This window comes from Scyliorhinus torazame, chromosome 7, assembly GCF_047496885.1.
Source record: "Scyliorhinus torazame isolate Kashiwa2021f chromosome 7, sScyTor2.1, whole genome shotgun sequence".
Taxonomy (NCBI): domain Eukaryota; kingdom Metazoa; phylum Chordata; class Chondrichthyes; order Carcharhiniformes; family Scyliorhinidae; genus Scyliorhinus; species Scyliorhinus torazame.
Window position 1 is genome coordinate 237,934,499 of NC_092713.1, and position 19,458 is coordinate 237,953,956.

General features: G+C 49.9%; 1 protein-coding gene across 1 annotated transcript in view; it reads left to right on the forward strand.

The window, feature by feature from the left end:
- The first annotated feature begins 285 nt into the window (after positions 1 to 285).
- Positions 286 to 19,458, forward strand: part of simc1 (SUMO interacting motifs containing 1) — a 160,346-nt gene continuing 141,173 nt past the window's right edge. The window contains exon 1 of the mRNA XM_072512175.1: positions 286 to 431. The gene's annotated coding sequence lies outside the window, so the exon portion shown is untranslated. The remainder of the gene's footprint in view (positions 432 to 19,458) is intronic.

The following is a 19,458-nucleotide window of genomic DNA, read 5'->3' on the forward strand; positions in this document are numbered from 1 at the left end:
TTGTTCCAACGTCTTCAGGCACATGGAGAGGACACCTGTCCGAGCACACTTCGCAAGAGGGCATGCCAGACAGGACCCAGTGAAAGCAATTGATGGCACAGCATACCTCCAGGAGGCTGTTCAGTTTTAGTAGCGCCACCTCCAGAAGTAATACGGATATGAATTTTGTGGCCAAACTGTAAAATGCTATATAATGCTTGTAAGACAACATTGTTACATTTTTCAATCTGTGAGGCATATTTATCTTGACAATCTTGTATAACCCAGAAAATCTCTTCTCTTTAGATATTAAATTTACACTGGATTATAAAATGAAGGTATTAAAATGTAGAATTATCAATGGAAGATAGATTCAATGCATTGAACGGATGCAGAATTAACGACGGACCCAGATAGTCAACACATTTCCACACTTGAACAGTAAAAAACAGGTATGTTGTAATAAAACATTATTTGTTTAAATAACTAGTTTGTAGATAGAAATACTTTTGAAATTACATTTCCTCATATGGATTTGTTCTAGGAGATCTTGTGGTGCAGTGTGTAGCATCCCTGCCTCTGAACCAGAAGCCCTGGGTTCAAGTCCCACTCTGGAACTTGGTGACCAAAGAAGTTGCATTCATAACTCTGCCAATCAGCTGGTAAATCTTTCCAGTAAATCATAGGAACAGGATTGACCCATTCAGCCCATTGAGCCTACTTCACCATTCACTATGATTGTGGCTGATCATCCACTTCAATGCCTTTTTCTCTACACTTTCTCCATATCCCTTTATGCCATTGGTATTTAGAAATCTGTCAATCTCTGCTTTAAACATACTCAAAGACTGTGATTCTGCAGCCCACTGGTGTAAAGATTCAAAAGATTCACAAAACATTCTCCTCATTTCAGTCTTAAGTGATTTCCCCCTTATTTTGACATTGTGCCCCCTGGTTCTAGAGAAAGAGATCACCTCTCATTCTTCAAAATTCTAGAAAACAGGCCCAGTTCCTCCAATCTGTCTTCATAGGACAGTCCCACCATCATTGGAACAAGTCTGGTGAACCTTTTGTTGCTCTTTTATCAGAACCACAAGACGCGAGTATATTTCTTGTATTTGACAAATGACCACACAACCAGTATGTTAATTATTGTTTATTATTAAATACAGGCTTGGTTCTATGCGTAATAATCTACACGCGGCTACACTTTAAACTATATCTAACAACTTAAATGACCTTTACTTAACTTTCAAGTGACCGGCTCCGTGAAGGTTAGACAAGGCCTTTGTCTAAATCCCCACATGGAAGTCGTCAGGTGCGTCTAGGCTGCGGCTCAACCTTCAGGTAGCGATCGCGGGTCCTTGAACTTGGCTGGTCGATGTGCTGCGATTGGTGAGGCAGAGGCCGGTCCCCAAAAGAGGCCGAATACTGGTTGCGCAGTTCTTCTTATCCCCCGATCTTTCACGCTCTTTTGGACGGTCCGCACTCGGGATCCAATGGATCGATAGGGTTTCGATCACCCTAATCGATTCTGGCCAATTAGGGGTGGGTACCTCGATGGCTGGGTGGATCCTAGCGGCTATTGTCCAAGGCACGTATGCACTTCCAAATAAGGTAAATAGGCGCCCCCCGAGTCTGTTACTGCTGCTATGTTTCAATCAGTGTTCCATTGGCCTGGGGAAATCGGTGATTGACCTTTAGCAGGTGTGAGTTTCAGTGTAGGTGTGGTTTCCCTTTGCACAATACACAGAGTCTGTGTAGTGGCTGTGTCCCAACCTGACCATAATTCCCATTATCCTTTGCGGGTGGCCATTTTACATGGCCACACTTTGTTGCACTCCCTCGATGGCAATATCTTTCCAATGGTAAAGGGATCAAAAATGTACAAAGTACTCCAGGTGTGGTCTATACAATTGAAGTGACTTATTGACAACAACATCCAGGTCCCTTTGTACATTTACACTATCTAACCTCTCACCATTTAAGAATATTCTGCATGTCTGTTCCTCTTACCAAAGTGGATAGCTTCACAATTTTCCACATTATATTCCATGTGCCATATTCTTGCCCACCTGCTAAGTATGTTCAAATCCTCTTGAAGCAACTTTGCCCCGTCCTCAGAACACAAAGTCCTAATTTTGTGTCACCGGTGAACTTGGAAATATTGCATTTGGTCCCCACTTCCAAATCATTTATATATACTGTGAACAATTAGGGCCAATACTGAACCTTACGGTACCGCAATGTGAGAATGACTCATTTATTCTTACTCTGTTTTCTATAACTGCGTGGATCAAGGATTAACAAATCATTGATCCATGCCAGTATATTACCTCCTATCCCATGGGATTTTATTTTGCTAAACAACCTCCTGTGGGGGACTTTATCAAAAGCCTTCTGAAAATCCAAGTACACTACATCCACCAGCTCCCCATTTATCAATTATGTTGGTAACATACTTTAAAAACTCCAACAAGTTTGTCAAACATGATTACCCATTCATAAATCTATGTTGACTATGCCCAATCAGATCATAATCATCTAACTGTCCATTTATCACATCCTTTATAACAGATTCCATCATTTTCCTACTACTGATGTAAGCCTAACACATGTGTAGTTCCCCATTTTCTCTCTCCTTCCCTTCTTAATTAGTGCAATGACATTTGATACCTTCCAATCTGCAGGAATCATTCCACCATCTTGCCTCACTCGCTGAGGGACGTGACTGAGTTTCAGTGCACCATGGCTGAGGGCATCAAAACCATGGCTCAGATGAGGGCCAGCCTCCAGGGTGACATTGGCGCTCCGGAGCTCACTCCAGAGTTCACTCCGGCCTCATCTCCGCCCTATGGAGTAGCCTGCACCTAAGGGAGGAGGAAGTGATGGGGCCCATGCTGGTGCCTCTGTAGTCTGGTAACCATGTATTTGCAGGTGGAGGAGGGAGAGACAGAAAATGTTAGAAACATAAGGATTCCTTTGACCATCTAGTGCCACCAGGTTACGTGGTCACCCTGAATTGTATTGCTGCGCCACCCTCAGTCTGCCCCCGCTTCTTCTCCTCCAGCCCCTTCGAGATGATAGTGTCCGCTCGGCAACCCTGTCCCTATTAATGACTGGCACCTGACCTGTGATGTGGGGAGCCTCTATCCTCACCACCCATACCTGCCAACAGGGGTACTGGTGGCTGCTCCAACCGGTGATAGCGTGCCCCTGTCCTGTTTCACCCAGTGCAGTTTACTGTGGGCCTCCTCACTGGGTGGGATTGTGTTCTCCCGCCAGCAGGGTGGCAACTGGTTGGTGTTGGGGACGGTCAACACGTGCAGCCAGTCGTCTCCATGCTAAGAAGCTGGTGTCCGGCAGGTCCTACAGCTGGGGATGAGCGAGGGATGTATGCATTTGCTGGGATCTTAGCTCAGTGTTATGTGGAATCTGGGTTTAACACACAGGATGTGACAGAGAGCTGGTCAGGTTTCCTGGCTGGGGACAGGATGGATGGGATTGGGGTGCAGTGGACAGGCAGGCCTTGGAGTTAGCTAGAGATCCTCAGGGGTGGGCTAGCTGATACTCTCACTGGTGAGGCTTCTACTCTGAGAGGGGCAGTGTGCTAATGGCCATGGTGCATGTATCCTTTGTTTGCGGTGAGCTCTGCTAATCCTCTACTGTGTGGCTGTACTTCTAAGAAGTTCACTGAGGAATGCCAACACCTAGTGGTCCAGAAATGGAAGATGGCCATACCCATCCCCTAGATGATACTGCTGGGGTATGAGGTTTCAGAGGGACAGACGGCATGGGTCCCCATATGACCAGAAGCCCTCTGAGCGTATACAGGATACAGTGAACAGCTTGGAGTCTGTAAGTTGCAGCTAAGGGGTGGGTTTAAGTGAAATAATACAGCAATGGGGGTCGGAACCAGGCCACGCCAATCCTGCGGGCAGCACCCCAGTCCACGCATTTGCAGCCAAATCATTCCCGTCTGCTCCATGAGATCCAGGCTGACAACTCCCAGCAACCTCGAAAGATTTTGAGAGTTTTCTTACCTTCTTATTCCCCCTCAACAGTCATGGAGCCTGGCCCTGCTCATAAATACTTGCACAAATTCACACCCAGGAGACATGAGAATGTCGCTTTAAGAAATGTTTGGCTGCTTATGTTACTGCAGTGATGTCAGAGTAGTGGGTGGAGCTGAGCTCTGGCTCTGTGTTTTAGTTTCACTGTGAGAAAAGCTTGGGTGTGTCTGTGTCTTTTTCGTTTCGTTTTCAGTGTTGGAGCTGAAGCCAGACAATGCAGGTGTACTGTTGATCTCTCTGCCATGAAAATACTATCTCTTGATCATTTGGTGAATTCAGAATTATAAATGTTTTCAGTAGTGAATGTAAACTTGATGTGCTTCTGTTAAAAGGTGTTTCTTTTGTCTTCTGGATGTTGTTTGGGAAGTTATTAAGGATTACTTTGTGTTGTATTCTTTGGGGGTTGTATTTGAATTAATGGTTGCTAAGATGTTCACTGTATGTTTTAAAAAGGTTAACTTGAATTCTTAGAATAAACATAAACTTTAAAAAACACTTTTCCATTTCTGCTGTACCACACCTGTAGAATGGGCCGTGTGCTCCCCATACCACAATCTATTAAAAGTTGTGGATCAGGTGAACTCCATGATACACTTTGGGGTTCTCTAAACCCTGGCCCATAACACATGTGACTCCCACCTGAGACGGGTGGAGCATCGCAGCGAGTAGAGCATCCAATGTCCAGCCCGTTAATCACAGGCAAAGCGATATGAATCACAGATGAACCTCGATGCTCCCGCCAGTGAGGGACCGGAGCATTGCAACAGACGCTGGGCGCCAATTCCGCATCTTGGCCCACACATTTTACACATTCTCCACCCGATCATGAATCTCACTGCTGACACTGGGCAGCGGAGAATCCAGCCCAACTTCTCTTAACTTAAATTAAGTTAAGTTAAACGCTAATCCCTTTGAAGGGGAAGGATCCGTTGGAGTGTGGATCATATAGGCCCATTTTATTGTTGAACACAGACGTGAAAGTGCTGGCTAAGTTGGTGGTGGGGAGGATGGAGGGATGTGTGCCAGGGTTGGTCGCTGAGGATCAAACGGGTTTTGTAAAGGGTAGGCCACTCTCCAGTAATATCAGGAGGCTGTTGAATGTGGTTATGACTCCATCAGGGGACGGGTGCCAGAGGTCATTGTTTCCATGGATGCAGAGAGGGCTTTTAATCGGGTGGAGTGGAGGTATTTATTTGAGATCTTGGGTGGGTTTGGGTTTGTCCTGAAATTTGTGGCGTGGGTGCAATTATTATATGTAGCCCCGATGGCAAGTGTATGTACTAATTGGATGAGTTTGCGAGTTTTGGGCTGCATACGGGTACGAGACAGTGGTATCCCCTGACGTCGTTGTTGTTTGCGCTGGTGATTGAGCCATTGGCGATGGCCCTTAGGGGGGGTTAGTGGGATGGCAGGGGTTTTGAGGGGAGCAGGGAGCACCGGGTGTTGCTGCACATGGACGACCTGTTGTTGTTCATGTCGGACCTGTTGAAGTGTATGGGTAGGATCATGGGAGAAGTTTGGGACATTCTTCGGGTAAAAGTTAAATGTCGGGAAGAGCAAGGTGTTTCCAGTGAATGCGTTGGGGCGGGGGCCAACTTGGGGATGTTGCCATTCAAGGTAGCTCGCGAAAGGTTCAGGTACTTGGGGATTCAGGTTACGAGGGAATGGGCTACGATGCATAGGTAGAATTTGATAACATTGGTGGAGGAGATTAGGAGGGTTTGAAGAGATGGGATACATGAGAACGGTCATTGGCACGGAGATTGCAGGTTGTAAAAATGAATGTGCTGCAAAGGTTCGTTTACCAGCTCTTTCTCCCGAAGACATTCTTCCGAATATTGGAGGCACTGATTTCAGAGTTGATATGGGTGGGGAATGTGCTGAGGGTAAAAGGGCCCTTCTACAGAGGCAGAGACAGAAAAGGGGGTTTCGCTCCCAAACCTGCTGCACCACTATTGGGCAGCGAATGTGGAGAAATTGAGGCAATAATGGAGGGGGGGGGGGTTAGATGAGGTCAAGATGGAGAAGGAATCCTATCGGGGATCCAATCTGAGGACTCTGGTGACAGCTCCACTGCCACTAGCTACGGGGAAGTATATGGGGAGCCCTGTGGTACAGTCGATGGTTAGGGTGTGGCATTAGCTGCCGGGACATTTAAGTTGGAGAGGATGTCGGTGTTGCCGCCACTGCAGGAATCACGTGTTTAAGCCGGGAGAGATGGATGGAATGTATGGGAAGTGGAGGGAGGCGGGGCTGGTGAGGCTGAGGGACTTGTACTTGGAAAGAAAGTTTGCTGGTCTGGATGAAATGCGAGAGAGGTTTGAGTTGGCGAGGAGAAGTGAATTTAGATACATGCAGTGAGGGACTTTGCACAAAAGGAGTGGAGGACGTTTCCCAGGTTGCCAGGGTACACCTTATTGGAGCAGCTGCTGCTCCTGGATGAGGTGGAGGGGGGGGGGGTAGGATTGGGGCCATATATGGGTGGTTGGGGGAGCGGGAGGGGGGGGCAGCACAGTAGCACAGTGGTCAGCTCTGGTACTTACAGCGCCAGGGTCCCAGGTTCGATTCCGGCTTGGGTCACTTGTGCAGCGTCTGCATGTTCTCCCCGTGTCGGCGTGGGTTTCCTCTGGCTGCTCCCACGAGTCCCGAAAGACGTTCTTGTTAGGTGAATTGGACATTCTGAATTCTCCCTCTGTGTATCCGAACAGACGCCAGAATGTGGCGACTGGGGGCTTTTCACTTGTGACACTAATAAAGATTATTATTATTAAGTGGTGAGGATCAAGAGGAGGAGGAATTGGAGGGAGAAATATGCTGGGGACTATGTTGTGAGGCGATGCCTAGGGTGAATTCAACCTCCTGAATGCGAGGGTGAGCTCAATTCAGTTCAAGGTGGTGCACCTGGGCGAGGATGAGTGCGTTCTTTCAAGGGGTGGCCGATGAGTGTGATAAGTGTGGGCGAGGGCCAGCGAATCATGCGAGAAGGTGCAGAGGTACTGAGAAGCGGTGTTTGGGACGTTATCTAAAACTGCGGAGGTGGAGGTCTGGCCGGATCCATTGGTGCCGATCTTTGGGGTATCCGAAACGCCGGAACTGCTGGAAGGGAAGGGGGCCGATGTTATGGCCTTCGCCTCTCTAATTGCCCAGCGAAGGATCTTGCTAAATTGGAGGTCAGATTGTTGCTCGTTTTAGCCTTAGTTTACTTTATTCTTATTCTGTCACCTTTGCTCATGAGTCGCCAGGTATCTTTCTAATACCGCCACGTGGTTCAAGTCCAAGTAATGATTAATAATGCAACACACCGCTTAGTAAGAGTTAAATCAACGCTCATTTATTATATACAGCAATTAATACTTAAACAATAATCCTACTTCTAGACTACTACCTACCACTAAAGGCCAATACTTAACTTTGGAAATGGCCCACCAGGTCAGGGAAACGAATGGTCTTTCAAATTGGTTCTGAGCCTGCGGGATTCAAAAGCTGGTACAAGTCGATAGTCAGGAGCGCCTATCTGGTAGCGATCGCTGGAGTAAGACTTACAGTTTTCTTACATTTTTTTGTTTATGGGAGTTTTGTACATCTTTTATTTACAGAAAAACGCAAATGCATATTCTTTATTATTGTGTTATAGGTCGCGGGGGTCGGGGGTCTGGTCATACCCGAATATAGGGGATCGGGTCCGATATACCAGGGTTCGAGCGTGGTACGCTCTCCTTCTCCATTTGCAGAGGCGCATAGTCTGCACTGCACAGCAGAGTATCGCCAACGCTAACAGTGCTTCGATCACATAGGACAGGGAGTACCAGGTTATGAACCTGTCACACCAGGAAGATGCAGTGTCGCTGGTGACTGGGCTTTGGGTACTGTGGGGCAGTGAAACATTAACGGCAGGGAGGTTTGGAGTAATGGGGTCCGCGTTCCCGCGCAACCAAATGTCTAAAAAAAAGATGTTGAGCACGATGAAAGAAGTCCTCATGGCTGTCCTCTTTCTTTTTCTTTCTTTGTGTTCTCTGTTTTCTACGATCCTGGAGCTTCTGGAGTTCTGTAAAACAAGCATAGTATCTGTAACTACCTTGGTATAATATCCGGTATGTTAGTGTGTCTGTCCTTTTTGGGGCCAATTATACCCTTATAATTGGTCACTATGTGTGACTCCCTCATTTTTTTTTTCAAAACAAATTTTAGGACACGGCACACTTCCCAGTGAGGGTGCCGATTTACCATCCCAATGTTCCAGGATGTAAATAGCATATGGCAGCAACCTAAAGGTCGCCAAAAAAAAATAAACTTTTTGAAATGAAAATGCCAAATGAGGTGCGTATGCGCTGCGACGGGTAAGATTTGGATGGAGTCCCCGGGTAAGACGGCTACCAATGACGTATCTCCCCTACCCGAGCGTGTTTGCCCAACGGGGGGGTCCCCAGGCAGGGCGGGTCTCACGCCGTTTCTCCACTGCCTGAGCAACCGACAAGAACGGGCAAAAATGTAGTCGTCATGGTGAGGTTGCTGCTGTGATTCTACCCTCAAATCAGAACGGGCGTCTGATACCCGAACCAGTATCAGCTGAAAAGCTAGTTCCTCTGAACGAGCGTGTGGTCTGCTGACCAAGTATCTGCAGATAAGCTAGTTCCGCTGAACAAGCGTCTGGTCTGTTGACCAGGTATCTGTGGACAAGTTGGTACCGCTGAACAAGCGGGTGGAAAAATTCTCCTGTCGGACGAACAACACTTAAACAAACATACGAACAACATAAAACATCCTGCAGGTTCCATCAGGAAGGACGACACTTCTCCCAAGTGTCTCCTTTAAATCATCATGTGGACACCTCAGTTCTCTGATGCGAACAGGGTCGCAAAGGGGTTGGTGGATTGGGGGTCCGACTCGAGGTCGTCCCCTTCTCCCGGGTGCCAAACTCTGGAGTGAATTAATGCTGAGGGGGCTGACTTCCGGGTGCGGCGATGACCAGCTAAGTCGCACGTTTCGGCAGCTCCCGGTGGAACGGACTTTTGGGCTCTTAATAGGAGCCCCAACGGCAATTTTAACGGCTAAAAACACTGTGCGGTAAAGCAGAAGGGAATCCCCCCTGGACACGGATGGAAAAAGGAGAGGAAAGTGGCCGGATTGCGGTGGATCCTTTAGAGCAGCGGCAAGGAAGGTAAGCAAAAACCAAGATGGCGTCGGAAGGTGGCAGTTTAATATGGGGCCCTGAACAACACGAGTTCTTGAAGCGCTGCGTGGAAGAACTTAAAAAGGAGATGAAGAAGGAGCTGTTGGCCCCGATATTACAGGCGATTGAAGGGCTAAAGGATGAGCAAAAGACCCAGGAGCAGGAGCTTCGGGTCGTGAAGGCAAAGGCTGCCGAGAACGAGGACGATATACAAGGCCTGGTGGTGAAGATGGAGATGCACGAGGCACACCATAAAAGGTGTGTGGAAAGGCTGGAGGTGCTGGAGAATAATGCGAGGAGGAAGAATTTAAGGATTCTTGGTCTTCCCGAGGGTGCAGAGGGGGCGTACGTCGGGGCATATGTGAGCACGATGCTGCACTCGTTAATGGGATCAGAGGCCCCGACGGGTCCGTTGGAGGTGGAGGGAGCCTATCGAGTTATGGCGCGAAGACCGAGGGCTGGAGAAATTCCCCGAGCCATAGTGGTGAGATTTCTCCGATATAAGGACAGAGAGATGGTCCTCAGATGGGCAAAGAAAACTCGGAGCAGTAGGTGGGAGAACGCGGTGATCCGCATATATCAAGATTGGAGTGCGGAGGTGGCGAGAAGGAGGGCGAGCTTTAATCGGGCCAAGGCGGTGCTTCATAAAAGGAAGGTCAAATTTGGAATGCTGCAGCCGGCAAGACTGTGGGTCACACATCAAGGGAAACACCACTACTTTGAAACGGCAGATGAGGCATGGACATTTATTGTCGAAGAGAAATTAGAATAAGTGGGTTATAAAAAAGAACGTTTGAGACAAAGTGGTGGGGCGAAAAGGGGGGAGAGATGATTTTTAAGTTGTTAATCCTGCGACCCTGTAACTTTTCTCTCTTCCCCATGTTATGGGGGAGGGAGGGAGGGAGGTGGAGGAGCTGGGGGCGTCGGCCATTGGGGGCGGGGCCAAAAGGGAAGCGCGGGCTTTGTTCCCGCGCTATGATAATTATGGCGGGAACAGGGAAGCAGGCAGGAGGGGGCGTCGCACAGTGCGAGCCGAGGTCACGGGGGGAAGCCGAGGTCGGCCAGAGTTTGCTGACTTCTGGGAGCAACATGGGGGGTGCAATTACGCTAGTGAGGGATCTAGCGGGGGGGGTGGGGGGGGTTAACTGGGTTGCTGCTGCTGGGGAGAAGGGGGAGCTGGTATGGGGTGGGGTGGGCGGGGCGGGGGGGGCACCGCCTGGGGGACACACAGCTACGTGGGAACCGGGTGAGGAGCTGGATTAAAAAAGGGGATGGCTAGTCGACAAGGGGGGGGGGGTAAAGAGCCCCCCAACCCGGCTGATCACGTGGAATGTGAGAGGGCTGAACGGGCCGATAAAGAGGGCACGGGTACTCGCACACCTAAAGAAACTTAAGGCAGATGTGGTTATGCTGCAGGAGACGCATTTGAAACTGATAGACCAGGTCAGACTACGCAAAGGATGGGTGGGGCAGGTGTTTCATTCGGGGCTAGATGCAAAAAACAGGGGGGTGGCCATACTAGTGGGGAAGTGGGTAATGTTTGAGGCAAAGACCATAGTGGCGGATAGTGGGGGCAGATACGTGATGGTGAGTGGCAAATTACAAGGGGAGACGGTGGTCTTAGTGAACGTATATGCCCCGAACTGGGATGATGCCAACTTTATGAGGCGCATGCTAGGACGTATCCCGGACCTAGAGGCGGGGAAGCTGGTAATGGGTGGAGATTTTAACACGGTGCTGGAACCAGGGCTGGACAGATCGAGGTCCAGGACCGGAAGGAGGCCGGCAGCAGCTCGGGTGCTTAAGGACTTTATAGAGCAGATGGGAGGAGTAGACCCCTGGAGATTTAGTAGACCTAGGAGCAAGGAGTTTTCGTTTTTCTCCTATGTCCACAAAGTTTATTCACGGATAGACTTTTTTGTTTTGGGAAGGGCGCTGATCCCGAAGGTGACGGGGACGGAATATACAGCTATAGCTATTTCGGATCACGCTCCACATCGGGTGGACTTGGAGATAGGGGAGGAAAAAGAACAGCGTCCACCCTGGAGAATGGACATGGGACTATTGGCGGACGAGGGGGTGTGCTTAAGGATGAGGGGGTGTATTGAAAGGTACTTGGAACTCAATGATAATGGGGAGGTCCAGGTGGGAGTGGTCTGGGAGGCGCTGAAGGCAATGGTTAGAGGGGAGCTGATATCAATCAGGGCACATAAAGGAAAGCAGGAGGGTAGGGAACGGGAGCGGTTGCTGAAAGAACTTCTGAGGGTGGACAGGCAATATGCGGAGGCACCAGAGGAGGGACTGTACAGGGAAAGGCAAAGGCTACATGTAGAATTTGATTTGCTGACTACGGGTAATGCGGAGGCACAGTGGAGGAAGGCACAGGGTATACAGTACGAATATGGGGAGAAGGCGAGCAGGTTGCTGGCCCACCAACTGAGGAAAAGGAGAGCAGCGAGGGAGATAGGTGGAGTGAGATATGAGGAGGGAGAGATGGAGCGGGGAGCGGAGAGGGTGAATGGAGTGTTCAAGGCATTCTATGAAAGATTATATGAAGCTCAGCCCCCGGATGGGAAGGAGAGAATGATGTGTTTTCTGGACCAGCTGGAATTTCCTAAGGTGGAGGAGCAGGAGAGGGCGGGACTGGGAGCACAGATTGAAATGGAGGAAGTAGTGAAAGGAATTCGGAGCATGCAGGCGGGGAAGGCCCCGGGACCAGACGGATTCCCAGTTGAATTTTATAGGAAATATGTGGACTTGCTGGCCCCGCTACTGATGAGAACCTTTAATGAGGCGAGGAAAAGGGGGCAGCTGCCCCCGACTATGTCAGAGGCAACGATATCGCTCCTCCTAAAGAAGGAAAAAGACCCGCTGCAATGCGGGTCCTATAGGCCTATTTCCCTCCTGAACGTGGACGCTAAGATTCTGGCCAAAGTAATGGCAAAGAGGATAGAGGATTGCGTCCCGGGGGTGGTCCATGAGGACCAAACTGGGTTTGTGAAGGGGAGACAGCTGAATACGAATATACGGAGGCTGCTAGGGGTAATGATGATGCCCCCACCAGAGGGGGAAGCGGAGATAGTGGTGGCGATGGATGCCGAGAAAGCATTTGATAGAGTGGAGTGGGATTATTTGTGGGAGGTGCTGAGGAGATTTGGCTTTGGAGATGGGTATATAAGATGGGTACAGCTGTTGTATAGGGCCCCGATGGCGAGCGTGGTCACGAATGGACGGGGGTCTGAATATTTTCGGCTCCATAGAGGGACGAGGCAGGGATGTCCTCTGTCCCCATTATTGTTTGCACTGGCGATTGAGCCCCTGGCAATAGCATTGAGGGGTTCCAGGAAGTGGAGGGGAGTACTCAGGGGAGGAGAAGAACACCGGGTATCTCTGTATGCGGATGATTTGTTGTTATATGTGGCGGACCCGGCGGAGGGGATGCCAGAGATAATGCGGATACTTGGGGAGTTTGGAGATTTCTCAGGGTATAAATTGAACATGGGGAAAAGTGAGTTGTTTGTGGTGCATCCAGGGGAGCAGAGCAGAGAAATAGAGGACTTACCGTTGAGGAAGGTAACAAGGGACTTCGGTACTTGGGGATCCAGATAGCCAAGAATTGGGGTACATTGCATAGGCTAAATTTAACGCGGTTGGTGGAACAGATGGAGGAGGACTTTAAGAGATGGGACATGGTGTCCCTATCACTGGCAGGGAGGGTGCAGGCTGTTAAAATGGTGGTCCTCCCGAGATTCCTTTTTGTGTTTCAGTGCCTCCCGGTGGTGGTCACGAAGGCTTTTTTCAAAAGAATTGAGAAGAGTATTATGAGTTTTGTGTGGGCCGGGAAGACCCCGAGAGTGAGGAGGGGATTTTTGCAGCGTAGTAGGGACAGGGGGGCGCTGGCACTACCGAACCTAAGTGAGTACTACTGGGCCGCCAATATCTCAATGGTGTGTAAGTGGATGGGAGAAGAGGAGGGAGCGGCGTGGAAGAGATTGGAGAGGGCGTCCTGCAGGGGGACTAGCCTACAAGCTATGGTGACGGCGCCGTTGCCGTTCTCACCGAAGAAATACACCACAAGCCCGGTGGTGGTGGCTACACTGAAAATCTGGGGGCAGTGGAGACGGCACAGGGGAAAGACGGGAGCCTCGGTGCGGTCCCCGATAAGAAATAACCATAGGTTTGTTCCGGGGAGAATGGATGGGGGATTTGGAGCATGGCAAAGAGCAGGGGTAACACAATTGAGAGATCTGTTCGTAGATGGGACGTTTGCGAGTCTGGGAGCGCTGACGGAAAAATATGGGTTGCCCCAAGGGAATGCATTTCAGTATATGCAACTGAGGGCTTTTGCGGGGCGGCAGGTGAGGGAATTCCCGCAGCTCCCGACGCAGGAGGTGCAGGACAGAGTGATCTCAGAGACATGGGTGGGGGACGGTAAGGTGTCAGACATATATAGGGAAATGAGGGACGAGGGGGAGATCATGGTAGATGAGCTGAAAGGGAAATGGGAAGAAGAGCTGGGGGAGGAGATTGAGGAGGGGCTGTGGGCTGATGCCCTAAGTAGGGTAAACTCATCGTCCTCGTGTGCCAGGCTAAGCCTGATACAATTTAAGGTGTTACACAGGGTGCATATGACTGGAGCACGGCTCAGTAAATTTTTTGGAGTAGAGGATAGGTGTGCGAGATGCTCGAGAAGCCCAGCGAATCATACCCACATGTTCTGGTCATGCCCGGCACTACAGGGGTATTGGGTGGGGGTGTCAAAGGTGCTTTCGAAGGTGGTGGGGGTCCAGGTCGAACCAAGCTGGGGGTTGGCTATATTCGGGGTTGCAGAAGAGCCGGGAGTGCAGGAGGCGAGAGAGGCTGATCTTTTGGCCTTTGCGTCCCTAGTAGCCCGGCGCAGGATATTGTTAATGTGGCAGGAAGCCAAGCCCCCGGGTGTGGAGACCTGGATAAAGGACATGGCATGGTTTATAAAGTTGGAACGGATTAAGTTCGTTCTAAGGGGGTCGGCTCAATGGTTCACCAGGCGGTGGCAACCGTTCGCCGAATACCTCACAGAAAGATAGAGGGAATGGAAAAGAAGAAGACAGCAGCAGCAACCCGGGGGGGGAGGGGGGGGGCGGGAAGGGGGGTGGGAGGAATCAGAAGGACTCTCAGGGATGTTATTGTATATGTATAGGTAGTTGGTATATGTAATTGTATATTGGATTGTTGGATTGTATTTTTGGAGAGTATTTATCTTGGACAAGGCAGTTGCCATTTAGTTTTATTTTTGATTTTGTTCATATATTATTTATTTACTTGTTTAAAACTGGCCATCGTTATTTATATTGTTTTATTGCTGTGTAAAGGAAACACTATGTGCTGTTATGTTTGGCCAAAAAACCTTGAATAAAATATATTTTTAAAAAAATAAAAATGCTGAGAGGGCTGCGTGGTGTGAGTTGAGGTTGCTTTCGTCGTTTCGGACGAGTCTGCAGGAGTTGTCGCAGTGCCAAAGAGTTTCGTCGAGTTGTGTGGGGACAAAGTCGGGGTCGTCCGTGTGGTTCGGTGGTCGGTGGTGTGGTTTGTTTAGAAAAGTGAACATGAAGGGATCACTGGAGTCGAAATCGGAGTCGCTGGGTGTGGGTCCGGTTGTATGGGGATAGTAGGGAGGCGTGCTGTGGCTATCGTCAGAGTCACAGTCGCTGTCTCTGCTGCTGCAGTCTGTGGGCGTTCTGGGGCGGAGTGTATATTTTGGGGGTGGAGTCGGGGTCGAGTCCGTGGCTGGGCTGGACGTGGTGGGGGTTGGTCTGGTTATGTTGGCTGTGGGCGGGGTGTGGTCTGCTGCGTCAAGCATGACGTGGTGGACGTGGTTTGACTGGGCTCCATAAGCCTTTAACTGGTTTATGTGAAACCACAGCCTTCCCATTTGGGTATTTGATTTTATATACCGATGGGCTTACTTTATCCGTAATGGAGTACGGACCCGAGTATTTCGGAGACAGGAATGTGCTGGGGTTATACACAGACAACATCACTTGTTGTCCTATATCATACTCCGTTGCATGCACTGCCTTATCAAAACAGGCCTTGCTCTGTTTCTTTTTGGTGCCCAATTTAACTGTGGCTGCTAACTGAGCCGTTTTTACATTCGCAACTAATTGCTCTACGGCTTTCTCGTGGGTGAGGGCCGTAACTTCAGGGCTGGTCAGGAATAAACCTAACAAGTATTCTGTCCCTTTCATGGGGTGTCCGGTCATGAGGGTGTGTGGGGTGTAACCTGTAGAGGTGGAAACAGTGTTACGCAAAAACATCAGCGCAAAGGGGAGGACTGAATCCCAAGTGGTATTGTTCTGCTGGACCATTTTTCTGAGGGTAGTTTTTAGGGTCCGATTCATGCGCTCCACTATACCACTCGACTGTGGGTGGTACGCAATGTGAAATTTTTGGGTTATGCCAAATATCGTGAGGACGTTCTGTATGACCCGTCCCGTAAAGTGAGAACCTTGGTCCGATTCAATACTGCGGGGGAGTCCCCATCTTGTAAAGATGTGGTGGGTTAGGATCTTGGCTGTGGTTTTCGCGGTGTTGGTGCGGGCTGGAAATGCTTCCACCCACTTTGTAAAAGTGTCTATGACCACCAGAACATATTTATAGCCATTCCTGCAAGGGGGCAATGGACCTATAAAATCGATTTGGAGGTTAGTCCAGGGGCCGTTAACGGGTCGGGTGTGGCTGAGTTGTGCCTTTTTGGCATATCTATCTGGGTTGTTCTGTGCGCAGATGAGGCAATTCTCAATGTAATGGGATACATCTTCCTTGAGATTTGGCCACCAACAAAGCTGTTTGAGGTGGGCTGTAGTGGAATCGATTCCCTGGTGTCCATGACCATCATGTAATAAACAGATTAATTGGTTCCTATCCTGCGCAGGAACTACATAAAGGGTGTCCTTTAACACCACACCGTCATGTGTGGTTATCGTATTTCTGTACCTCTCGTATGAGGCTGGAAACTTCCCTTTCACGATCTCAGTGAGAGCGCTATCCTGCTTCTGGGACTCTACTAGATCCTCGACCCTAGTCTGCGTGACCTGAACTGCACTCACTGGCGCACTCACTGGCGCGCTTTCGGGGGGCTTCCAAAAGTACCCATGCCTGGATCCTGCCTTAGTCAGGGCGTTGGCTTTTACATTTCCAGGGGGGGAGGAACGATGGTGGCTGCGGAATTTTATAATGCCAAAAGTCCTGTCCTTGGCTTTTTGCAAAATATGGCGGAGTAATGGGGCTGAGGTAGGGGTTTTCCATCCGCGGAAACAAATCCTCTTGTTTCCCAGAGGGGCAGAAATTCTGTGAGGCTGTTGCAGACGTATAGGCTGTCTGAATATATGTCTGCTGGGCTGGGGAAGAAATCTGGGTGCTCTACAATGTAGGCGATGGCCGCAAGCTCTGTCGCCTGCGCGCCTAAGTGTCCCGGTAATTTTAATGCGATTTCCTCGAGGGGGCGTCCCTGCGCATCCTCAACATAAATCCCACAACATGTTATGCGTTGCCCATCCAAGACTGTGGAAGATCAATCCACATAGATCCTAATGGGGTCACACGTGTCCTGGTGAGGGGGGCTCTGAGATGGAGTGGCTAGTTTTTTGGGGGGTGTTTTAGCTATAAAGGGGCCTGTATTATGGTGGGGCGAGATGATGTCACACTCATGGGGGATTCCGGGGTACTGTAAATTGTCTGCTAAGTATGTGTGGGTCATTGTCCGTTTTACTGTGATGTCCCGTCCCTGCAAGAGAAGGGTCCACCTAGCAACGCGGATTTGGCTGACGATACCGTCTTTAAGTCGTCCGTCTAGTAAAAATTGGGTGGGGGTGTGCTCGGTCAAAATGGTGATGGGGTTCTGTCCGGTAATGTATGAAAAGTACTGGACTGCCCAGAAAACTGCGAGCAGGTGCCTCTCACAGGCTGAAAATCCCTGCTCCAGAGCATCTAAAATTCGGGAGGCATAAGCCACGGGTCTTAGTTGGTCATGCCGTTCCTGCAGGAGCACGGCTGAAAGGGTGCCGTCTGTGGTCGCTACCTCTATGGCGTAAGGGGAAAGCGGGTCTGGAACTTATAATGCGGGGGTGGCTATGAGTGCCTGTTTTAATGATTCCACAGCATCCGTATGCTGCGGAAGCCATTCCCAGGGGGCTCCCTTCTTTAGGAGGTCTGAGAGGGGCGCTGCCTTGCTGGCGAAACCGTCGATGTAGTTTCGGCAGTAGCCAACCAGTCCTAAAAACGACCGGAGGGCTGAAACGTTCTGGGGAAGAGGCAATTTAGCGATCGAGTCAATTCTTTTGTGCTCGATCTCGCGTTTGCCGTGTGTGATAATAGTACCCAAATATACCACTTTTTCTTCCAATATCTGGGCCTTTTTGGGGTTTACTTTACATCCAATGGAATGTAATAATTCCAGGAGTTCGGACAGAAGCTCAATGTGGTCTTCCTTAGTGTCTGTCTGTAGTAGTAGATCATCTACATACTGTACCACACATTCGGGGCGAGAAAATTTAGCTAGTCCATTTGCCAGCTGTCGGTGGAAAATGGAGGGGGGAGTTGTGGAAGCCTTGTGGCAGGCATGTCCACGTGTATTGCTGTGCTCTGAAAGTGAAGGCAAATTTATACTGGCACGCCTTTGCCAATGGAATGGACCAGAATCCATTACTGACGTCCAAAACTGTGAAATATCGGGCATGGAGTCCCTGTTTGAGCATGGTCTCGGGACTTGTTGCTACGGTGGGGGCTGCTGCGGGGGTGACTTTATTGAGTTCCCGATAATCAATGGTCAAGCGCCATGATCCGTCGGGCTTTCTTACTGGCCAAATCGGGGCATTATTAGTTGAGGCTACCGATCTTAGGACGCCCTGCTCTAATAAGCTCTCTATAACCTTTAGGATTTCTCCCTCGGCTTCTAGGGGGAATCCGTACTGCTTTTGGGGTCTAGGGTCCGGTCCTGTTATTTGTACAGAGCCAGTCATCCGTCCACAGTCGTGCTTGTGGGTCGCGAATGCTGCCCTGATTTTTTGTAGGACTGCCCTAACCTGTCGGTCCGTGCTGAGTGTGGTGGGGTTGAACCAAAACTCGCCTGCTGTGCTAATTTTGTTCATGTAGTCCCCTATGGTGAGCGTTGCGGGGGCTCTAGCGGATTTCGCCATCTTCCAGACACACTGGTTGACTGGATCGAAAGATAGGTGGTGGGAATTCATGAAGTCAATTCCCAAAATGTGTTCTGCTGTTTGGGGCAGGTCGACTAAAACTACGGGGTGTTTTGTGCTCATGGTTCCGATTTGGATGGGTACAGGGGCTGTGATGTGTCCCTGCTGTGAGTGGCCTGTGAAGCCGCTGACGGTGATAGTGGCTGTAGTGGGCCACGTGTCCTGACCAAGGGTGGAGGAATTTAAGGTGGTGCGGGACCCTCCTGTGTCCCAGAGAAGCTCGATAAGCTGTCCCCGAATTTTTGCTGCGACCACGGGTCGTCCTGACCTATCCCAAAGGGTATCGCAGACCCAACTGGGGGAGCCTGTACACAGTCAGTCCATTCCGGTCAAGTCTGTCTGATCCGACCGGGCACTAACGTTATGTATGGGCTCTGCCTTTTTCTTACTGAGAGTGCCTGTCTGTTGGGCTCTCTGTGGCTTTTTAGGGGCATTGCACTCTTTGGCAAAATGTCCCAACTGTCCGCAGTTGTAGCATTCTTGCGGTTTTGCTGGGGGGCTGCTCTTTCCCTCGTTTACCCAGGCGGGGTTGTGAAGAGTGGTTCTTACTGCCTGCACGTCTGCGGCGGCTTGCTTTTCCGCGGGGGTTTTAGCGGCAGGTTTATTGTGAGCAGACTGTTCCCAAACGCGGGACAATCTTTTTACCACCCACTTCTCATTATGAGCCTCCTCCGAGGGGTCATAATTACTACAGGCATTTTGTCCTGCCTCTGTTGCATGGGAGATAACGGTGCGTGTCCATTTGGCCATATTATCTGGGGACAAATGGGCACGGTCTACGTTTCCGAAAACGGCTTCAAAGTGAATCCACAAGCGTCCTGCGAACGCTGTGGGGTGTTCAGACTTCTTCTGTCTGCACTTATTTAGGCCATCTACGGGGTCACCCCGGTTATACCCGATCGCATCCAGGATCGCGGTATGCATTTCTGCAAGGGTGCCTCCTCCTACGTTCTGTGGGTTGGGAAGGGCTGCTGCTACCAATGGGTCTAAGCTTAGGACC